We start from the raw sequence: 18,756 nt of genomic DNA on the forward strand, positions 1-18,756 counted from the left end.
AGTGCAGGACAACGGGAGACGACAAGATTTTACACATTTTCCTTAAACCCGCCCCGTTAAGATAATGGTTTCAAACAGAGCCCAGAAAACCCGAGAGCCAAAATAAATCAAGTCATAAAACCCGACGCTAACCACAAACATCCAGACACACACACTCGTCTAAACAGAAGCACACACCTGTTTCTTCTTCGCCCCAGAATGCATCTGAGGGGCAGTTAGCGACAGAGGAGGCTCCGACTGGGGCGATGCTCTGTCATTAACCAACAGCCATAGTTCAGTTTGTCAGCGTAATAAAAGGAAAAGTTCAATTTCCAGACGTTCAGCCAACACACACATGCAGAAGGTCTGTGGGGTTTGGGCGCGCTCACACGGTTTGCGAAAACATCTGCCGTTGCCATGGAAGCGAGGCCTCGCCGCCCGCCCGCCTGCCTCCGTGTTGCTCGGAGACCGAGGGCCTGACGAGGCTTTTCCAGAACATCTGGACGGGCCCACGCTAACACGCACGCAGCAGCTCCCAGATGTTTGCAAGTATGGAAGAGTTTTAGTGAAAGCTTCCGTTCCTCTCGGCCAGTGAAACACCAACCAACCGCAGCGATAAACACTCATCAACACAACACACACACACACTCAGCGTTCATGTGCAACTTGCATCCAATACCTCAACCTGCAGCCAACGATCAACGAGACGTTCAGAGTCGTTCTGCTGCAGATGATTCATTGGGTTAAAATCTTTAACCACATTAATCATGATGATGGATTTATTACATTAATCGTAACAGACCTAATAGTTAATCATTTATTCTGAGGCTTTTTCTCATATTGTGGGGTCCTCAGGAAATATTCCTGTTCCTGTTCCTTCATGCTGCCTGCATTGTGTTTCTGTATTTGTTGGCGTTGTGAGTATTTGTGACAGACTGCGACTATTCACAAGCATTGTAACTATATGCCAGCAGTGTGGCTGTTTCGGACTTTTTGCTAGCAATGTGACTATTTGTGACTAATTACTAGTGGTGAGACTATTTTCTAACACCGTTACAATTTGCTGGCACTCTGACTATTTGCTGACATGACTATTTGCGGGCGGTGTGACTATTTGTGACTATTTGCTGGTACTGTGGCTATTTGTAGTTTTTGCTGGTACTGTGACTATTTGGGACTATTTGTTGACGCTATGGCTAATTGGAACTTTGTGTTGGTGTTGTGAGACTATTTACTGGCATTGAGACTATTTGTAGCTATTTTCTGACGTGTCTATTTGCTATTTGCTTGTTTTCCTTTCCTGTCAGTAAGTGAAAGAGATTATCCAGAAGCCTAAAAGTTATTCAAATAACTGTCCCGTGTGCCGGCCTCTTACTCTGCTCTGTTCTGTTGATGTATCGTATGACGTCTGCCTTTCAGTAGCAGTCTCTCATTCATGTTGGCCGTAAACATTTGGTTTTAAATCACTTGAGGTCAAAGTTCCTCTTTTAATATGCAAAATATATAAGGTGTGATCACTGGTCGGCAACAAAGTCAAAGTTGTTGCGACATGAAAGCGATTTTCATTTTCCTCTCGAGAGCTTTGAATATTCAGAGCTTGGAGAAACCAATAAGAGGGAGGTCATTAAGTTCAGCCGCTAACTAGAGAGTTAAGTGATAAAAAGGAAGAAAGTCTAAATCTCTGGAGAGAAGTAATCCAGCAGCTTTTAAACACGACGAGGATTATCGCTCAGATAAGCACTCGCTGCATGTTACGACCACAGCTCAGTACGACACAGATCAGGAGACATCAGCTTTCACAAAAGGATTTGTACCAGAGGGATTTTTTTTAAAAAAAATGGTAAATGGTTGACACACACCACTAAGAAGGAAGTAAAAACAGTTTTTCACAATCTCCTCCTCCTGCTGCTGCTGCAGCACAATCACGCCGACATTTAACGTTTGACATTTGTCATGTTCCTCTCACACAAACAAGCAAAGACCGAGCAGTTACTCATTTTTTTTTTTTTCTGTGCATCGTGTCAGTTAAATTAGTTGGGTTTACAGACAGACAGTGGAGCGCCTCAGCTCTTCAGCAGCTCGCCTGCAGCCTCATGATTTCATTTGCAGCTTAAGCCCACACAGCACAAAACCGTCCCCGATCAATCTTTTCTATTGTTTCTCTGGCAGAGGAAGAGGCTCAATGATCCAAAGAGCAATTTAAAAACTCTCCCGGTGCAAGACTGTGTTGACTGTTGATGCACTGAGATGCAATCGTGGGCGAATAAGTGCGGCAAAATAACCCCGGGTGAGTTTTTAAGGCCGAGCAGGTTGGAAGATGCTGAGCAGCTTCGAGTCAAGTGGAGGATTAAAGGCGTCGTGCTCAGTCTGTTGTCTCGGTCTCAGGATAAAACCTCTGAGTGTGGGTGTGCAGGCTGACCACTAGAGAAGTAGCGGAGCGTTTACACCACAGTGGAAGACAGATTTTCCACAGTCAGCACTTTATTCACATTTCTCTTCCCTTTCAGCTGCTGAGGTTTCCACACCACCGGAGGATCCTGGATGTTGTAAACAACAATAAATAAAGAAACAGGAAACCAAGCACAAGCACAACCTTAAGTTAAAACCGCGTAATTATTTAACTGAATGTTCTTTTATCTTTAATCAATTAAATATATATATGATTACACCTGACCAGTAAATGTTTATTTGTGTTTTATTTGTTTAGTTCTGTTATTGATTAAAAACAAAACAATTTGTCAATGACTCAATGAAAGAAGAAGAATCTTATAGAATCTGCCCCTTTACCCCAACAAATCTATTTACAAAGAACTTAATAATAATGCAAAATAATGATGATGATAAAAATAAAATAAAACGGATGTCGGCCAACGCTGAAAGTCAGGTTCCATTTTAGTTTGAGGATTTTTCTTTGTCATTCGCAACCAGACGATGAGATGGAACGAAATTATGCACTCGGGTCCCAGATTATTTCCCATAGTGACTGAAATATATAGACACTAAGTAAACACTATGGATAAGAATAAAGACAAATACAGTGGAAATATAAATAAAAACAGCAACAAGCAGCATGAATAAAATGGCAAGACTCAATTCCATCATTAAAACAAGACCTTTTGTGACTCCACAGTGTCTCTAATGGATCTTCCCACCACTGGACTTGGAGACATGATCCAGATTTTGGAACAAGACTTTTTCTTTCTTTCTGAATGAGTGAAACTCCTCCTCTGGTGAGTAGGTGGTCTTTAATGGGGCCCAGGACTCGCGGTGTGTTCACACTAAGCAGAGGAATGAGGTTAAATGTTTCCCAGACCACCTCCACATGTGGAGTGTTCACACTTGTGCTTTATGCCGGACACTTGTGATCTGATCCCGGAGCAGTACATCACATTCACCATTTGTTACCTCCAACGTTTTAAGGTTTAAATAACGTTGTCAGGCTGCGTCTGCAGTCTGGAGCAAACGCTCTTTACCAAACACCGTGTCTCTCTGTTGTAAACCGCTCACATTTCAAACCTGTGTTTATGAAAAAATTCCATCACCTCTGCAGCTGCACTGATTGATGTTGGCGTCTGGTTCTGCTGCCGTTTGGCCTCCAGCTACTGAGCTGGTCGCTGTTGGCTGTCAACAACACTGACAGTCCGCGCATACGACAGAACAGTGGGTTAAAGCTTTAAAAGGCAGAGAGCGCAATTAGTCTGAGCAGTTGTGTCTGCTCAGACAGTGATTCATTAACAGAGTTATTGAGTCTGATGTCGCCTAAACAAAGATGCTGACACATTTATTTATTTAATAAAAAGACGACGGCTGAATCCTGTCTTTTGCTTCGTGTCATCGTGAAGTTAATGCTGTTGTGTGACATCTGTTCAGTAGGTCATCCAGGTCTACTCTGACTCTGGATGACATCAAGCTGCCTCCTTGTCACTACTGTACAGAAAACAATCTAAAAGCTGGTAACAATGATGCTAATGCCGATGCTAATGCCGATGCTAAAGGTGAAGCAAATGTTGATGCTACCGGTGATGCTCATGGCAGTGCTGAAGGTGAGGCTAATGCTTGAATTGTGTTCCTGTATTTGATGACATTGTGACATTGTGACTATTTGCTAGAGTTGTGACTATTTCCTGGCATCGCGACCAATTGGGACTATTTTGCTGGTGTTGTGACTATTTGTGACAATTTACTGGTGTTGTGACTATTTGCTGGCATTGTGACTATTTGTAACTATTTGTAAGTATTTGCTGGCGCTGTGACTATTTGTGACTATTTGTAAGTATTTCTTGGCGTTGTGACTATTTGCTGGCACTGTGACTATTTGTGACTATTTGCTGGTGTTGTGAATATTTGTGACTATTTGCTGGCGTTGTGACCATTTGCTGGCGTTGTGATGCTAAGCTATGAGTGTAGCTAATGACAACACTAAAGATGAGGCAAACGTTGATGCTAATGGTATTGGCGATGCTCATAGCAATGCTGAAGGTGAGGCTAATGGAGACGCTAAAGGGTGACAACAATGGCAGTGCTAATATCATCCTCTAAACTAAACCAGGTAGATTTCCATTGACATTAGCAGTGGTTAGCATCACAGCAACTGTGTGTCCTCTCACACACATGTAACAGTTAGCTTCATGTTAGCATGAATGCTAACTCTCTACGGGATAATGCAGCTGTGTTAATGACACGGCGTGATCTCTGAGGTCCAGCGTGTTGCCGTTGAAGATAAACATGTTAGCAGCGCTAGCGAGCTAACAGAGCTGACGGCTGTTACATCATGAGATTAATCACATGTGTGTCTGAGCGGGATTACATTGCATCATACCTGCTTCCTGTCTGTCCTGTCAGAGGCAGAGCTGCTGTTAATCAGGGCTGATACAACTCCTGATGTGTTCCAGCTGGAAGAAGGTGCAGCAGGGGAAAAAAAAAATAATAATAATAACGATGTGAGCAATGAGAGAGGCCGTCTGACGGATGGATGCGAGCGGTGGGACGCCAGGAGTGTAGAGAGGAGTGAGAAGTGAGCCTCTCCTCAGCTGTGGTTTGAGTAAAAACTGTTTGTACAGAACATAAAACTTAAAATGATTCACAGTCCACAACACAATGGTTTAATGAGCCTAGTGGCCTCAGAGACCGAAGAGAGTGGTGCAAATCTTATTCAGATCGAGACATGAAAGAAAACTGCACAGATTTTCTGTGTTTCCACAAAATGACCACGGGTCAAATTTCTATCCGTAAAAAGAAAACACAGCTCCGAACGTCTCCTTGCATTCCTGGAATGCCCCGATATAAGCAACCGGTCCGTCTTAATGACTCTTTAAGTGGACCGAATGTTCCTGTGGATTCCTTCTCGTGCATATAAATGACGTTAGCGTGCCCTTATTCTAAAGCTGAGGAGGCGTATGGAGGCCGGTTTCAGCCACCAGCTCTACAGGAAAACGCGCTCAAGATTCAGATCAGTGCTGGTTTGTTTTTCTTGCTGGTGATTTGGATGTGAAACCTCGACTTGTTCCATGTGTGCAGATGAACGGGGCCTGACGGCTGCATCTCTAGCGTCTGAACCGCGACTGCAGGTTCCTTTTCTGAGAGTGAAGGCGGCCGACCTCACCGCACATACCCTGCACGCCGCAGACAACGCCCACACCTCTGACAGCAGGAACTCATTTTCCTACAAGTCTGTTCAGCTCAGAAACAGGAGAAAGGGAGAACAGATGAACTCCGGGTTCAGAGCTGATGATGTTAAATCAATCAGCCGCCAAACAATAAAAAAAACTCCACTGGAGACAAAGCAGGTCACTAGGACTGGGATTTAAAACAGTTCCTCCTTCAAAACAATCTTTATTTGAAAGATCCGGTGTCAATTCATAAACTCCTCAGATAGCTTTTTTTTTTTATTTTCCTCTTGTTAAAAATGTCTGATAGAAATCCAGAACACTGGCTCCAGCTCTGCACTAGCGGACGTGGGAGCTGACTCGATTTAAAAGGTACGATGACAGAGACGAGCTGGACGACAGCAAAGACGCATGAAAGATGTGAAACCAGAGGGAAAAGTCTCCGGAAGCAATGACGACATTAGTTTTACTTGTAAGTAAAACAATTTTGAAACTGAAATATCTAAATATCAGGGCCAGGCTGATGTGGATTTATTTATTTATCTTATTTGCAACATAGGGGCATAAATAATATAAATAACCGATGTATCGGCCAATTGAATTTCTACATTTTTCAATTAAAAAATAAATGAAAAACCTGCTTTTGTTGCCTTAAATGTATGAACATTTATAAAATAAAAACATGATAAATATCAACTTTGACCAGAAATGCTTTTTCATCCTCGAGGCCATAAGTGAAAAAACACAGTCCGTGCACCGTGTAAAATAAATACAGCACACAGCTGTTTTTATTTATGCTAAATAACTGTTACTGACTCTGTTAAAATGATTAGCAAGCTAATATTTAATCTAGTTATCCTAGCGTTAACCGTAGGAACTGATAAGGAACTGATACTGAATCAAAGCCATTCATTGAATCTGTAGAGACAGAAAACACTTATTTCCATCCACCAGATCTTATGAACATGTCCTGTAAAAAACTAAATAAATAATAATGATAAATGAATCTGTTCGTGAGGATTTGGAGGATTTTTAGCTACTTCATAAACAGGTGTGTCTCAGTAAATCTTATCTGGAAGCACTGAAGGGAAAGATGTGTAAACAGCACAGTCAATAATCCTCTCGCAGCAGGACGGAAGGAGGAGAAGGTCAAAGTCTGAGAGGCCCAGTTACAATAAAAGGCCAATAAAAAAATTAATTAATTAATCATACGCAAAAAGGTCGGAGTGGCTTCCTGTTGGATTTTGTGTCAAACGAGATCCAAAAATGTTGTGTTTTGTGTCAAACGAGATTTAAAAATGTTGTGTTTTGTGTCAAACGAGATTTAAAAATGTTGTGTTTTGTGTCAAACGAGATTTAAAAATGTTGTGTTTTGTGTCAAACGAGATTTAAAAATGTTGTGTTTTGTGTCAAACGAGATTTAAAAATGTTGTGTTTTGTGAACTGAGGCGTGTTAAAGTTTAAATAATAGAAATCTAGACCGATGAGAAAACAAAGCTAATGAGAAAAACGGATTCATACGTCTCTGATTTTATCAATTATCTGGAACTGATACAGGAATTAACAGGGAATATGTTGCTACTTGTACAATTAAATCATTAATTCCTTGCTAATGATTTGGGTGAATTGTTCTCTACATGCAACACAATTTAATCAAACAAGTGTCTGTTTAGAGGAAAAGCAGCTTTTCCAGAGTGTTTGCAGCTAACGTCTATCTGTTTGCTGCAGCTGTCACACGTTCATCAGGTTTATCTTTAAACTAAAAGCTCCGGGTTTGATCACAGCCCAGTCTGCAGGAAAGCACATCATCCAGTCCCAGGAACCTGTTCAGCTGCTATAAAACGCTCCATTAACGTTAATGTTAAACCTACATGTGAAAAAAAAACACACGGCTACAAACAACAGTCGCTAGTAAAGAGTTCATGACGAAACGCCCACGAGGTTGGTGGAGATAAGGAGCCTCCCGAGGAGACGCCGCCGGGTCGCGATGAGGTCACGTCTGATCCGGGGAACGAAGGAGAAAAAGAGGAAGAAGAAAGAAAAACGTCGACTCAGCTCAAAGCAAAGCGCTCGGCGGCTCAGACGTTCCACATCCACGAGCTTTTAAAGCCTCAGAGAGAAGAGAGACGGCTTCTGTTATCACGTTATGAAAGAAAAATAATAAGCTTTATATTACGAAAATATATTAAAAACATGGAAGGTGTTTTTATTTGGTCCCAGTTAATCACCTGTAAACATCTGGATATTCAAACACAACAACAAAGACAAGACATGTTGTCATGTCTAGAGCCAACAAACAACCGCATCTGAGAGGAAACCATTAGCTGGGAGGCTAGGAAGAGCTACCATTAGCTGGGAGGCTAATAAGATAAGAAAAGCTACTATTAGCTAGGAGGCTAGGAAGAGCTACCATTAGCTGGGAGGCTAGGAAGACCTACCATTAGCTGGGAGGCTAATAAGAACTAGCATTAGCTGGGAGGCTAATAAGAACTAGCATTAGCTAGGAGGCTAGGAAGAACTAGCATTAGCTGGGAGGCTAGGAAGAACTACTGTTGGCTGGGAGACTAGGAAGAACTACTGTTAGCTGGGAGGCTAGGAAGAGCTACATTAGCTGGCAGGCTAATAAGATAAGAAAAGCTACTATTAGATGAGAGGCAAAGAAGCTAAGAAGAATTACTGTTAGCTGAGAGGCTAGATAGTTGGGAAAAGCTACTCACTATGGGGCTAGAAAGAGCTACTACTGGCTGAGAGGCTAGCAGCGCATCTACTAGCTGGGAGGCTAGCAAGAGCAACTATTAGCTGTAATGCTAAGAAGCCAAGAAAAGCTACTGTTAGCTGGGAGGCGAGGTAATATTTAAGCTAGTTATCCTAGCATTAACCTTACTTTAGCCTCGGTTAAAGTGATTAGCAAGGTCATTTTTTATGCTAGCTGGGAGCTACCAGCTGGGAGGCTAGGACGTGCAACTATTAGCCGGAAGGCTAAGAAGCTAAGAAAAGCTATTGTTAGCCGGGAGGCTAGGAAGCTAGGAAAAGCTATTGTTAGCTGGGAGACTAACAAGTTAAAGAAAAACTACTATTAGCTGGGAAGCTAGCAAGAGCTAATATTACCTGGGAGGCTGGGAAGCTAGAAATAATCACTGATAGCAGGGATGCTAGGAAGAGCAACTATTAGCCGTAATGCTAAGAAGCCAAGAAAAGCTACTGTTAGCTGGGAGGCAAGTTAATATTTAAGCTAGTTATCCTATTATTAACCTTACTTTAGCCTTGGTTAAAGTGATTAGCAAGGTAATTTTTTATCTAGCTAGCTACAGCTGAGGCTGGGCGTGTCAACTATAGCTGGAGGCTAAAAAGTAAGAAAACTATTAGCTGGAGCAAAGAAAAGAAAGCACTATAGCTGAGTAGGAAGCTAGGAAAAGCTATTGTTATCTGGGAGACTAACAAGTTAAGAAAAACTACTGTTAGCTGAGAAGCTAGGAAGAGCTAATATTAGCTGGGAGGCTGGGAAGCTAGAGAGAATCACTGATAGCAGGGAGGCTAGGAAGAGCAACTATTAGCTGTAATGCTAAGAAGCCGAGAAAAGCTACTGTTAGCTGGAAGGCAAGGTAATATTTAAGGTAGTTATCCTAGCATTAACCTAACTTTAGCCTCGGTTAAAGTGATTAGCAAGGTAATTTTTTATGCTAGCTGGAAGCTACCATCTGGGAGGCTAAGAGGTGCAACTATTAGCTGGAAGGCTAAGAAGCTAAGAAAAGCCACTATTAGCTGGGAGGCTAGGAAGCTAGGAAAAGCTATTGTTAGCTGGGAGACTAACAAGTTAAGAAAAACGACTATTCGCTGGGAAGCTAGGAAGAGCTAATATTAGCTGGGAGGCTGGGAAGCTAGAAAGAATCACTGATAGCAGGGAGGCTAGGAAGAGCAACTGTTAGCTTGGAAGCTGGGAGGCTAAGAAGCTGCAGATCTTCATACAGAACCGGTCTCAGCTCCTGGATCAGCTGATCATTTATTCTGAACTTCATTCTAGATGTTGTTGTTGAAACACCTGAACGCTGATACGAGATAAAAACCCGACGGGAAACTGAGCGGATGGAAAACGTATCACACACATCGCTCTGCAACCTTCAGCCTGCCAGGTTAATATTAGCAGCGCTAACCTTTAGCCACCGTCAGCCTGGATGCTAACAGGTTTCGCTTTTAGACAGAGTCGGAATGATAGATGAGCAGTGTGTTAATGTGAGGTCAGCCTCAGCGGGTCCTCTCCAGCCCGGCTCCTTCAACACCCCCCCCTCCCCAGTGTGAGGTGACCTTCATCGGCCTGCAGACCCCTCGGGGGCCGTGGGGGGGGGGGGTAAATAAACCCCGCGCTCCAGATAACAAGACGGTTGCTGTGGAGGAGGCGGCTACAGCCACAGAGAGAGAAGAGGAGGCAGAACCGAGGAGCTGAAATGTCTCTGAGAACAGTGGGTAGCGTTCAGGAAATGTCACGATGCAAAATGTCACATCTCCCTCCCCTCCATCCCCTTCCTCTCCTTCCTCCCACTTCCTCCCCCTTCTGTCTTTATCGGGAGGACTGAAGACGAGGAGGAAAGTTGAATTTTTGTCTGGAGTTTTAAATTTCACGTATCATCCCCCTCTTTTATGTATTTTCACTTATAGAATTAGTTGGAGTTCTGCACCCAAAAATGACAAAGATTAAAAAATGCATTGGCCAATTTATTAGGTACGCTAGCGAAAACAAACGCATTCCAATAAAATGCACTAAATTCGCCATCGTTGCTGTTTTAATGTCGAGTTGATGTTGAAACTGAATCGGAAAAGGTATTAAATCAACTTATCATTGTGGAGGGTTTAGGTTGTGGTGCTGGTGAACGAGATTGACTTAAACATTAAATCATTTCTGAGCCTAAAATGTCAAAATAATAGGAACGAGTGTCAGTTAAATAGTACCACAAAGTACTAGAATCTTCTTGAAGACATATATTATATTATATTATATTGTGTTCACTAGTGTACCTAATAAAGTGGCCTTTCTCTTGAGCCAAGTCATTTCCAGACTAAAAACCTCAAATCAGTCTGAACTTTTCATCGTTCACAGGTTTATTTTAGTGCATCAAGGGTGAACTAAGAGGAAGGAACGGGAATTTATCTGCTTTTATTGTGAAAAACAAAAACCTGATGAGTTTCCTGTTCCAGAAAAACCCAGAAACAGATGTTCAGATGTTCACCTGCCAACAGGTAGATCCTCCTGAGTCTAGAATAGACTCAGATCAATTAAGGCCGGGATTCAACTGGAGGATGGATTTCTAACGCATTCACTACTGTACCTAATGATTTGTCTGGTGGATGCATTTTGTTATTTTATTTATTTATACATAAATAACCAACAGTCGCTCATGAATAAATGATGAGCGTCCATTAGCTTTTAATGAGAAAGAAGCTGCAGCAGTTAAGTGGCTCCTGATGCAGACAGAGCTCGTTAAACGTCTCGGTGTCTAATCGTCTGAGCTCAGGTGGGAGGAATCGTCTGCAGACGCCTGGTCGGGCTTTTTTTTACAAAGGTACAAATGTTTCTACAGACATTTTAGTTAAGGTGTAGTTAGTGTAATTTGCATGCATGAGATTTTAAAGACACACAGAAGATGATTCATTCATTTAATCTTTTCATCTTCTTCATAAAGCAAATGTTTTTGTGTCCTGATGACTCATCACTCAGCCAGTTTTTCACTCATTTAACTTCATTTAGATTTTATTTTATGAGCAAAGATATTAAATATTCTACGGAGGCAGAAGAAGAATCCAGAACGTGATTTTGTTTTTTGTTCATTAGAAGTTGGCCAATTCAAATATACTGAAAAAAAATCCCCATTATAATTAGAATTTCAAGATCGACGACATTAATAATTTAAAGAATTTGAAGATAAACATTTGTGCTACAGCTTCTTCACCTGTTCCTTGATTTGTTTTCAGAACGATGAAGACGATGATGCTAAATTTACTCGTGTTTTGTCCGTTTGCATGTGTTTTTATTAAGCTGCAGGACGTTGAGCTCTTTTTAAATGACAATCTGCAATTTTTACGTTTAAAAAAGCAATTTCTCAAAGTCAAGATTAACTTTAACTTTTAACCGGTTGTAACTGGAACAGCTCCGCACACCGCAATAAAAAAAACTTTGCCGTGTCGTGTCTGCAAACTTGAACGTCTCCTGCGACGTTTGTGTCAAATAAAATAAAGTTCTGACTGGTGCAGAAATCCAGATTAAGCTGCGGTGGAGGACGTGAATAACAGCTGAGGCGTGACAGAGCGGTGGCCTTTTAGAAATGACAGAAAGCTGCTGCAGCGAGTGCTGCAGTGTGGACGAGAGCGAGCGGCGCATTCACGCTGGAGTTCCAGTCCATTAACCCGGGACTCTGAGGATTACACAGCGTCGCATCTGACTCAGAAAAACCGAAGGTTTATCTGCATCGGATGCTGGATTCTGTCCGATGACTTAGCATTTGCACCTGAACCTGAAACACGGAGCGGAGGACGGAGACGTGACGACTGATTGAGGAGATCAATGAGGCTTTCCACATGTTTTAATCATCACCAGGTCTAATAACGCCGGCCTCTCGCGCTGCCCGAGAGGAACAACAATCCAGCGCTTTCATAAAAAGCTCCGCTCTCTCGCCGTGTCCAAACCGGCTGCCGGGATGGAATCCATCTTCATAATCCACCGTGGCAAGCCATTACTTTTCCAAAGCTCACTCAGCCTCTCCCAGGCTACGTAATACAAAGCTAGCATGCTACATTATTCCCCCAAGGGGTCCCGGTGCCGCGGCTGCCAGCAGAAATGTGTGGTTTGGCCGCTGCGCTAGCGCGGTTAACCGAGTACACTCTGTTTTCATTCCCCGGCTCGGGCTGCCTGTCAAGGATCGGAGAACACAGGGACTAATGAAGTGTTTTCACGGGTCTCCATGTTGGTCCTGGTGTGACGGGGGCCCAGCGCCCCCCCCCCCACTCCCTCCAGGGTCGGTGTCACAGGTCAAAGAGGGTCGAGGCTGTTTGCTTTTCAAGTGGTGGAAAAATAAACGGTGATTTATCCTGATTTAAGTCGTTAATGTTGCCTTTTAACACTGATGTCATGTGTAATCTGACTGTTTCACACACAAACACAAGGGTTTTATTACCCTCCTTTACATTTCTGCAAGTCTTTCACAGACACAAACCGTATTTCCTGATTTGTTTCATATGTTGTTTTTTTTCATGTTTAAAAAAAAAAAAAAAAAAAAGCAATAATTAACTGATCCTGTCTGCGTATCTAAGGACAATAAACATTAAACATACAGTTGGGATATGACTAGTATCAGAGCTGATCCAAGGATTTTAAACAATGACTGTGTCAGAGTTAGAAGTCAGAAGAAGAAAAATAAGACAAAGACTACGAAGAAGAGTTAGAAAAAGAAGGGTTAGAAGAGAAAAAGTCAGAAAAAAGACTTAGAAGAAGAGTTAGAACAAGAAGAGTTACTAAAAGAAGAGTTAGAAGACAAAGAAGTCAGAAGAAGAGTTTGAAAAATAAGTCAGAAAAAGATGAAGAAGAAGATTTGGAAGAAATAAGAGTCAGAAGAAGAAGAGTTAGAAGAGGAGTTACTGAAAGAAGAGTTACAAGAAGAGTTAGAACAAGAAGAGTTAGAAGATGAAGAGTTACTAAAAGAAGAGTTAGAAGAAGGGTTAGAAACAGAAGAGTTAGAAGAAGTCAGAGGATGAATACAAATAAATATGAAGAAGAGTTGGACAAAGAAGAAGAGTTGGAAGAAAAGTTAGATGAGTTAGAGGAAGAAGAGTTACTAAAAGAACAGTTATAAGAAAAAGATTCAGAAAAATAAGAGTTATAAGAAGAAGAGCTAGAAAAAGAGGTGAGGTGACAGTAGTTGACCATCATCCAACACTACTGACAATAAAACGACTAAACAGAATCCATGGAGTCCACTCAGGTCAAAGGCTGCAGCAACACAACAACAACAACAACAACAACAACAACAAACACTGAAGGTTAAAAAGAAGAGAGAAGTTTCCTGGAAACAGCATCAAGGAGATAAATATTTGGGGTAATTATCGCATCGCCTGAAACAAACTGTTTCTGTTTCTGCGGATTCACCCGATTCGATCCAACACCAAATACCTTGAAGACATTAAAGCTACTCTTCTCACTGGCTGCAGAGGATTGAGGTATCTCCTCAATCTTCTCCCACCAGTTCCTCATCTCTCATGTTTTCAGATAATCTGTTTGGACACGTAAACCCTGTGTTGGACGAACACGGTAAATCTGAGGATTTAATGAATCAATAACGGATCTTTAAAATGAAAGATGATGGATTTTTAAATCAGAAAATCAATCATTTAAATATCCTCCCCGGACTAATAGTGTTGGTTTTCGGTGGGATTTCCTGATAATGACCAAAATATGTGGAGTAACTGAAGTTTAATCCTCCCACTTTGAATTCAGACTCGTGTGAAAAACTGCTTATTGCAACACACACAAAGACACACAGAGGGTTTGGCAGCGGAAGATCCACCAGCCTCAGCAGCTCTGCCACGACTCAGGACTCAAACAGATGGGAAAACACAAACCGAGATAAAGACGGAGGGATGGAGACGAGGAAGAGGCGGAGGAGGAGGAGGAGGAAGGAGAGCCAGAGAAATGATGGAGAGGTGAGCCAGAGCACAAACATGGAGGCTATTAGCATAAGTTGTAACAGCGTCAACACACAAACAGAAACGTCCGAGTTTAGGACAAACTCCAGGACTGAGGTGAAAACAGATCTCGTCATGTTTCACTTCACTTCTGCTCCGTCTGCACAAACTAAACTATAAAAACGTCTGGGGGAAGAAATTATTTCAGGTTTGCGATCAATAACAAAGTAATGACGGGCATTAACAGAAACCGTAGCTTCCTGAAGTCTTTCCTCGTCTGGATTCAGTCCAGTGAATCTTAATGTAGTGGAGACGGGAGCTCGTACCTTCTGTTCTCTGCTCCACAAACGTTCTGGTCATAAACTCCCTGATCCTCTCTGCAAGATTAGTCTCCAGGAAACGTTTCTCTTCTTTCAAACGTTCAGTGTTTGTTGTTGATGTTTGGCTGCAGCTTTTAACCTGAGTGACTCCATAAATTCTGCTCAGTCATTTTATTGTTGGTATTAAATGATGATCAACTACTGTCATCAAACATCCACATTACAACGTCTGACTGACTTCATTTACACAGGATTCTCCTGACTCTTCTTCTTTACATACTTCTACATCTTCTTCTCTTACTTCTTGTTCTTTCTTCTCTTTCTTCTTCTTCTCTTACTTCATCCTGTGAGTGTTATACTTCTGTTATTTCTCCTGACTCTTCTTCTTCTCTCACTTTTTTCTGACTCTTATTCTAACTCTTACTTCTTCTTCCTTGTACTGTTATTTGTAATTTAATCAGTTAAGAGTTTATTGCATATTGTTCATTGCCTATTCTATTTCTTACTTCTAATTGTTGTATATAGCTGCTGGAAATATAACTTCCTGAGTCTAAGTTTGACTCTTCTTCTTCGCAGACTTCTCCATCTTCTCTCTTCTTCTGACTCTTGGTCTTTTTCTTCTTCATCTCACTCTCCTGACTCTTCTTCTAACTCTTACTCCTTCTTTTTCCTCCTCTGACTCTTCCAAAAAGAAGAGCCACTAAACATCAGTCTGATGAATATCATATAAATGCCTATGCTGGTGCATATATCAGCCGACTGGTATCATAACAGTCGCCTCAGTACAAACGTGCCTCCAGTAATTTTCCTTTCCTGCCATCGAGCCTGAGCTCGTCACATAAACTCGTGTCTCTGCCAGCGACACACTAATGTTTAGGGATGATTCAGTCGACCTTCTCCTCCTCTCTCTAAGTCGACCGAGGTTTCCTTCGCTGACTTTGAACAGTGAATACGATCAGAGTGCACCGTGACATTTCCTCCAAAACAGGATGTCCTGATCGAGTTTCTCTGATCCTAAACTGAAGCTTTTAATAGCCCCAGTATCTTCTGGTGCAGCGTCTCAGCTAATATTTATATTTTCCTCCCCACGATAAGGCTGCAGATCCCAGTCATTACAGGACGTGCAGTTTAATCCCACCTGGTTTTCGTGTGCATTCCTGCACATGTTGCGTTGTGCATGTGTGCGGCAGGAAGAGAAAGCACCAGTTTGCTGCACCAGTTTTTAGGAGGATCTCATTTTCCTGAACAGCTGAAGCTGCATTTACTTGGGTTACAGCGTTAGCGTCTACCTACAGCTTAATGCAGTCTGGTCTGGCCGACTCTTCGACATGAGCGCGACTTTTACTGGATGGTTCCAGTAAATCAATAAAGCAGAAGGAACGGTGCAGACGCTGCCAGGCGTTTGATGCCTGCCTTGGCACTGGGGAACGTTTCCCTGCAGCACCGTCACAGGATGTAAAGGGCTGCACATGAAGTGCATCTAAATAAAACACAGCCTCTATTGTCTTTAATGTCGGCCTGCGCGCTGGAGTCAGCTCAATGAACACCACTAAGAGCAGATTTAGTTCCCGGTACCGATGCAGATGTGACAAATGTGGTTATGATGTTTGCAGAAATAAGCCATGCATTGTGCAGTCACTGGCCACGGAAAAACACATTAAGAAGGACGCATTTGTAATAGTGGCTTTGCAGGATGTGTGCAGGTGTGAAAGTCACTGAATGCACCAAAAACACTCACTTTCAACTAATCTGCAACTTATTTATTAACTTATTGAAATGTATGCAGTTTAATACCTCATCACAGTAAAAATCTTTGTCTGATTTAACATGTGAACACACTTGTGACGTTCTTTCTTTCTAAATGGAAATCAAATATTTTGTAGTGAGATTTATAGTGAGATAGTTCTTGTAGGAGCTTTGCTTTCACTCTTCTGTCCAGTTCATCAGAAACTCCATGTTTTCAAACTTTCCATCTAGTTTTTATCCTGAGGTAGTTCTGGTAGAGCTCGGACTAAAGCTTTCGGTCATTATGTTGCTGTAGGATGGAGCCCTGAGAGGAAACTGATGCTGGTGTAAAACTTTTGACCGGTGGCGTTTGCAGAGTGGAACGATCAGAGGAGCTTTAAACACTAAGTTAAGCGGGTTGTTACTGACGCTATATACACAGAAAAGATAACTGAAGTGAAACCGGTGACGTGTGGTAAGGAAGCATTTTTCAGATGAGATCAGTGAATTGTGGCCACATTCTGTCATTGATGTGAACACATAATAAGCCACAATAAGGACCTCCTACCCACTGTGGAGTCGAAATAGAAAATATTCACACACAGCTGCTAATTATTGCCTGTTAATGTTGATGTTGACTGTAACAATGAAAACCTTTCGGTATCTTTTTGTCCTTTTAGCCGCGAGGCTGCACGACTGTGGCTAAATGCTAATAACAATTATTCTGATCGATATTTTCATCATGTTACAGAAAACATCTGGTTTTTTCTTGCACACGACGTCCAAACGACATAATTTCTAAGTCGAAGGTGCAGACTGACGCCAGACGATGTCTTTTGTCCAACGTCTACCGAACGTCTAAGTTTGTCCGTCCACAGGACCTCGTTATAAGACCTCATCTTTCCTACGTCAGATTTAAACTCAGACATCGGTTCGATGCCGCTTCAATGCAAAATGTGAACAGTGCAAAATGAAACTTTGAATAAGCTTCATAATATAAAATTTAAAACACACCCAGCGCTAACAGAATAAACATGTTATTACAGAGTGAAATCACAAAGTGCAACTCAATGGAAACAATTACAGCTTATGCAGAAAAGACAGTAACATTAAGCCGACAGGTTTGTGGCAGGAAACACCAGCCTATCAACATTTTCTATCACCTCCTCATCTACATTTGCTGCCATAGCTTCTTCTCACCACATAATCACTTACTCTCATCAATCCACCACATGACCTGAGGCGCCCGCGTCTTATTTAGGCAGTTTAATGAAGCCTTAACCGTGCGTTTGCCCCTTGGTGGTTGGCTGACGACTGAGAAACTGCTTGACTGGATACAGAAATACTATTAATTGTGCAGCCGTACACTGCAGGCCAAAAGTTTTGTGTTTAAAAACCAGCATGAGTTCTGGGATGAATTTACTGCACGATCGCACTTTTATTTGATATGAACCATTTTCTTCAGTTTACCTTTAGGTGAACATTAATGTTACCAGAACATTGGTGAATAAATGTCTTAGTTTTAGAGTCGAGAAGATTAGTAAGAGTCACAACTTCAATGCAAAAGCAAAATAAAAGAAAAAATTTAATAAAAAATCACAGTTTGTATTATTCACTGTAAGTCTTTGACTTTTGATTCTGCATATAAATATCCCTTATATACGTCATGCTGATGTTAAAGAGGAGGTGACTCAAACTCAAATACCTGATGATCACAGTAAAGTTACTCTTTATATAAAAATCATGTTTATTTTGATGCAAAATAAACCAATGAATATTTTATTTATAAATTTGATCTTGCTTCCAAACTTTTGGCCTGTTGTGTATGTAGCTGTTAGCTAATTAAATTAAATATATATATATAATTATAAATAAAAAAATAAAATAAAAAAAGAGACTTTTTTTCAGTTAGAGACTTTACAGCTTGTTCCAAAATGCGGATCATCACCCAAAGTCATGACACCGAGAACAAACAGCTGTTCATGGTTCTGAAACAGAGGTGAGTAGAGATCCACATGTACAAACACCAGATAACTAGATAACTGGATCTCCTCGTACTTAAAGCTGGATCCCTGGGACCTGATCACTCATGACACAAGTCGACACCAGGTCTGAACACGCCATCCATCCTCATCCAACTGCTTTTAGGTTTTAGGGCAAACAAATCAAATGACCTGAAACCTGCTCAGACATGTTTCAGAGAAGTTTATCATGTAAATAATCAACACGTTGTGTGATACTGATTCATATCTCAGTACAGAAACTCTCGACCCCGGACGACAGGAAGCGTCCTGATCCTGGTTTTAGAGGTGAAATGAGCCGAGGTTCCTCAGATTTATTAACCAGAGCCTCACACACTGAACCTGCCACCGTCTGACACTTAACATGCGTGTAACACGCTTTCACCATGTCGGGATTTAATCCCACCCAGAACACTGTGTACTGTGACCCGGCGGGCG

The 18,756-nt window shown here is 41.7% G+C and overlaps 1 protein-coding gene across 6 annotated transcripts in view; it reads right to left on the bottom strand.

Annotated features, from left to right (window-relative positions):
* Positions 1 to 18,756, bottom strand: part of mast2 (microtubule associated serine/threonine kinase 2) — a 144,096-nt gene that overhangs the window by 113,287 nt on the left and 12,053 nt on the right. The gene's annotated exons all lie outside the window — the stretch shown is intronic.

This window comes from Mugil cephalus, chromosome 6, assembly GCF_022458985.1.
Source record: "Mugil cephalus isolate CIBA_MC_2020 chromosome 6, CIBA_Mcephalus_1.1, whole genome shotgun sequence".
Classification (NCBI taxonomy): domain Eukaryota; kingdom Metazoa; phylum Chordata; class Actinopteri; order Mugiliformes; family Mugilidae; genus Mugil; species Mugil cephalus.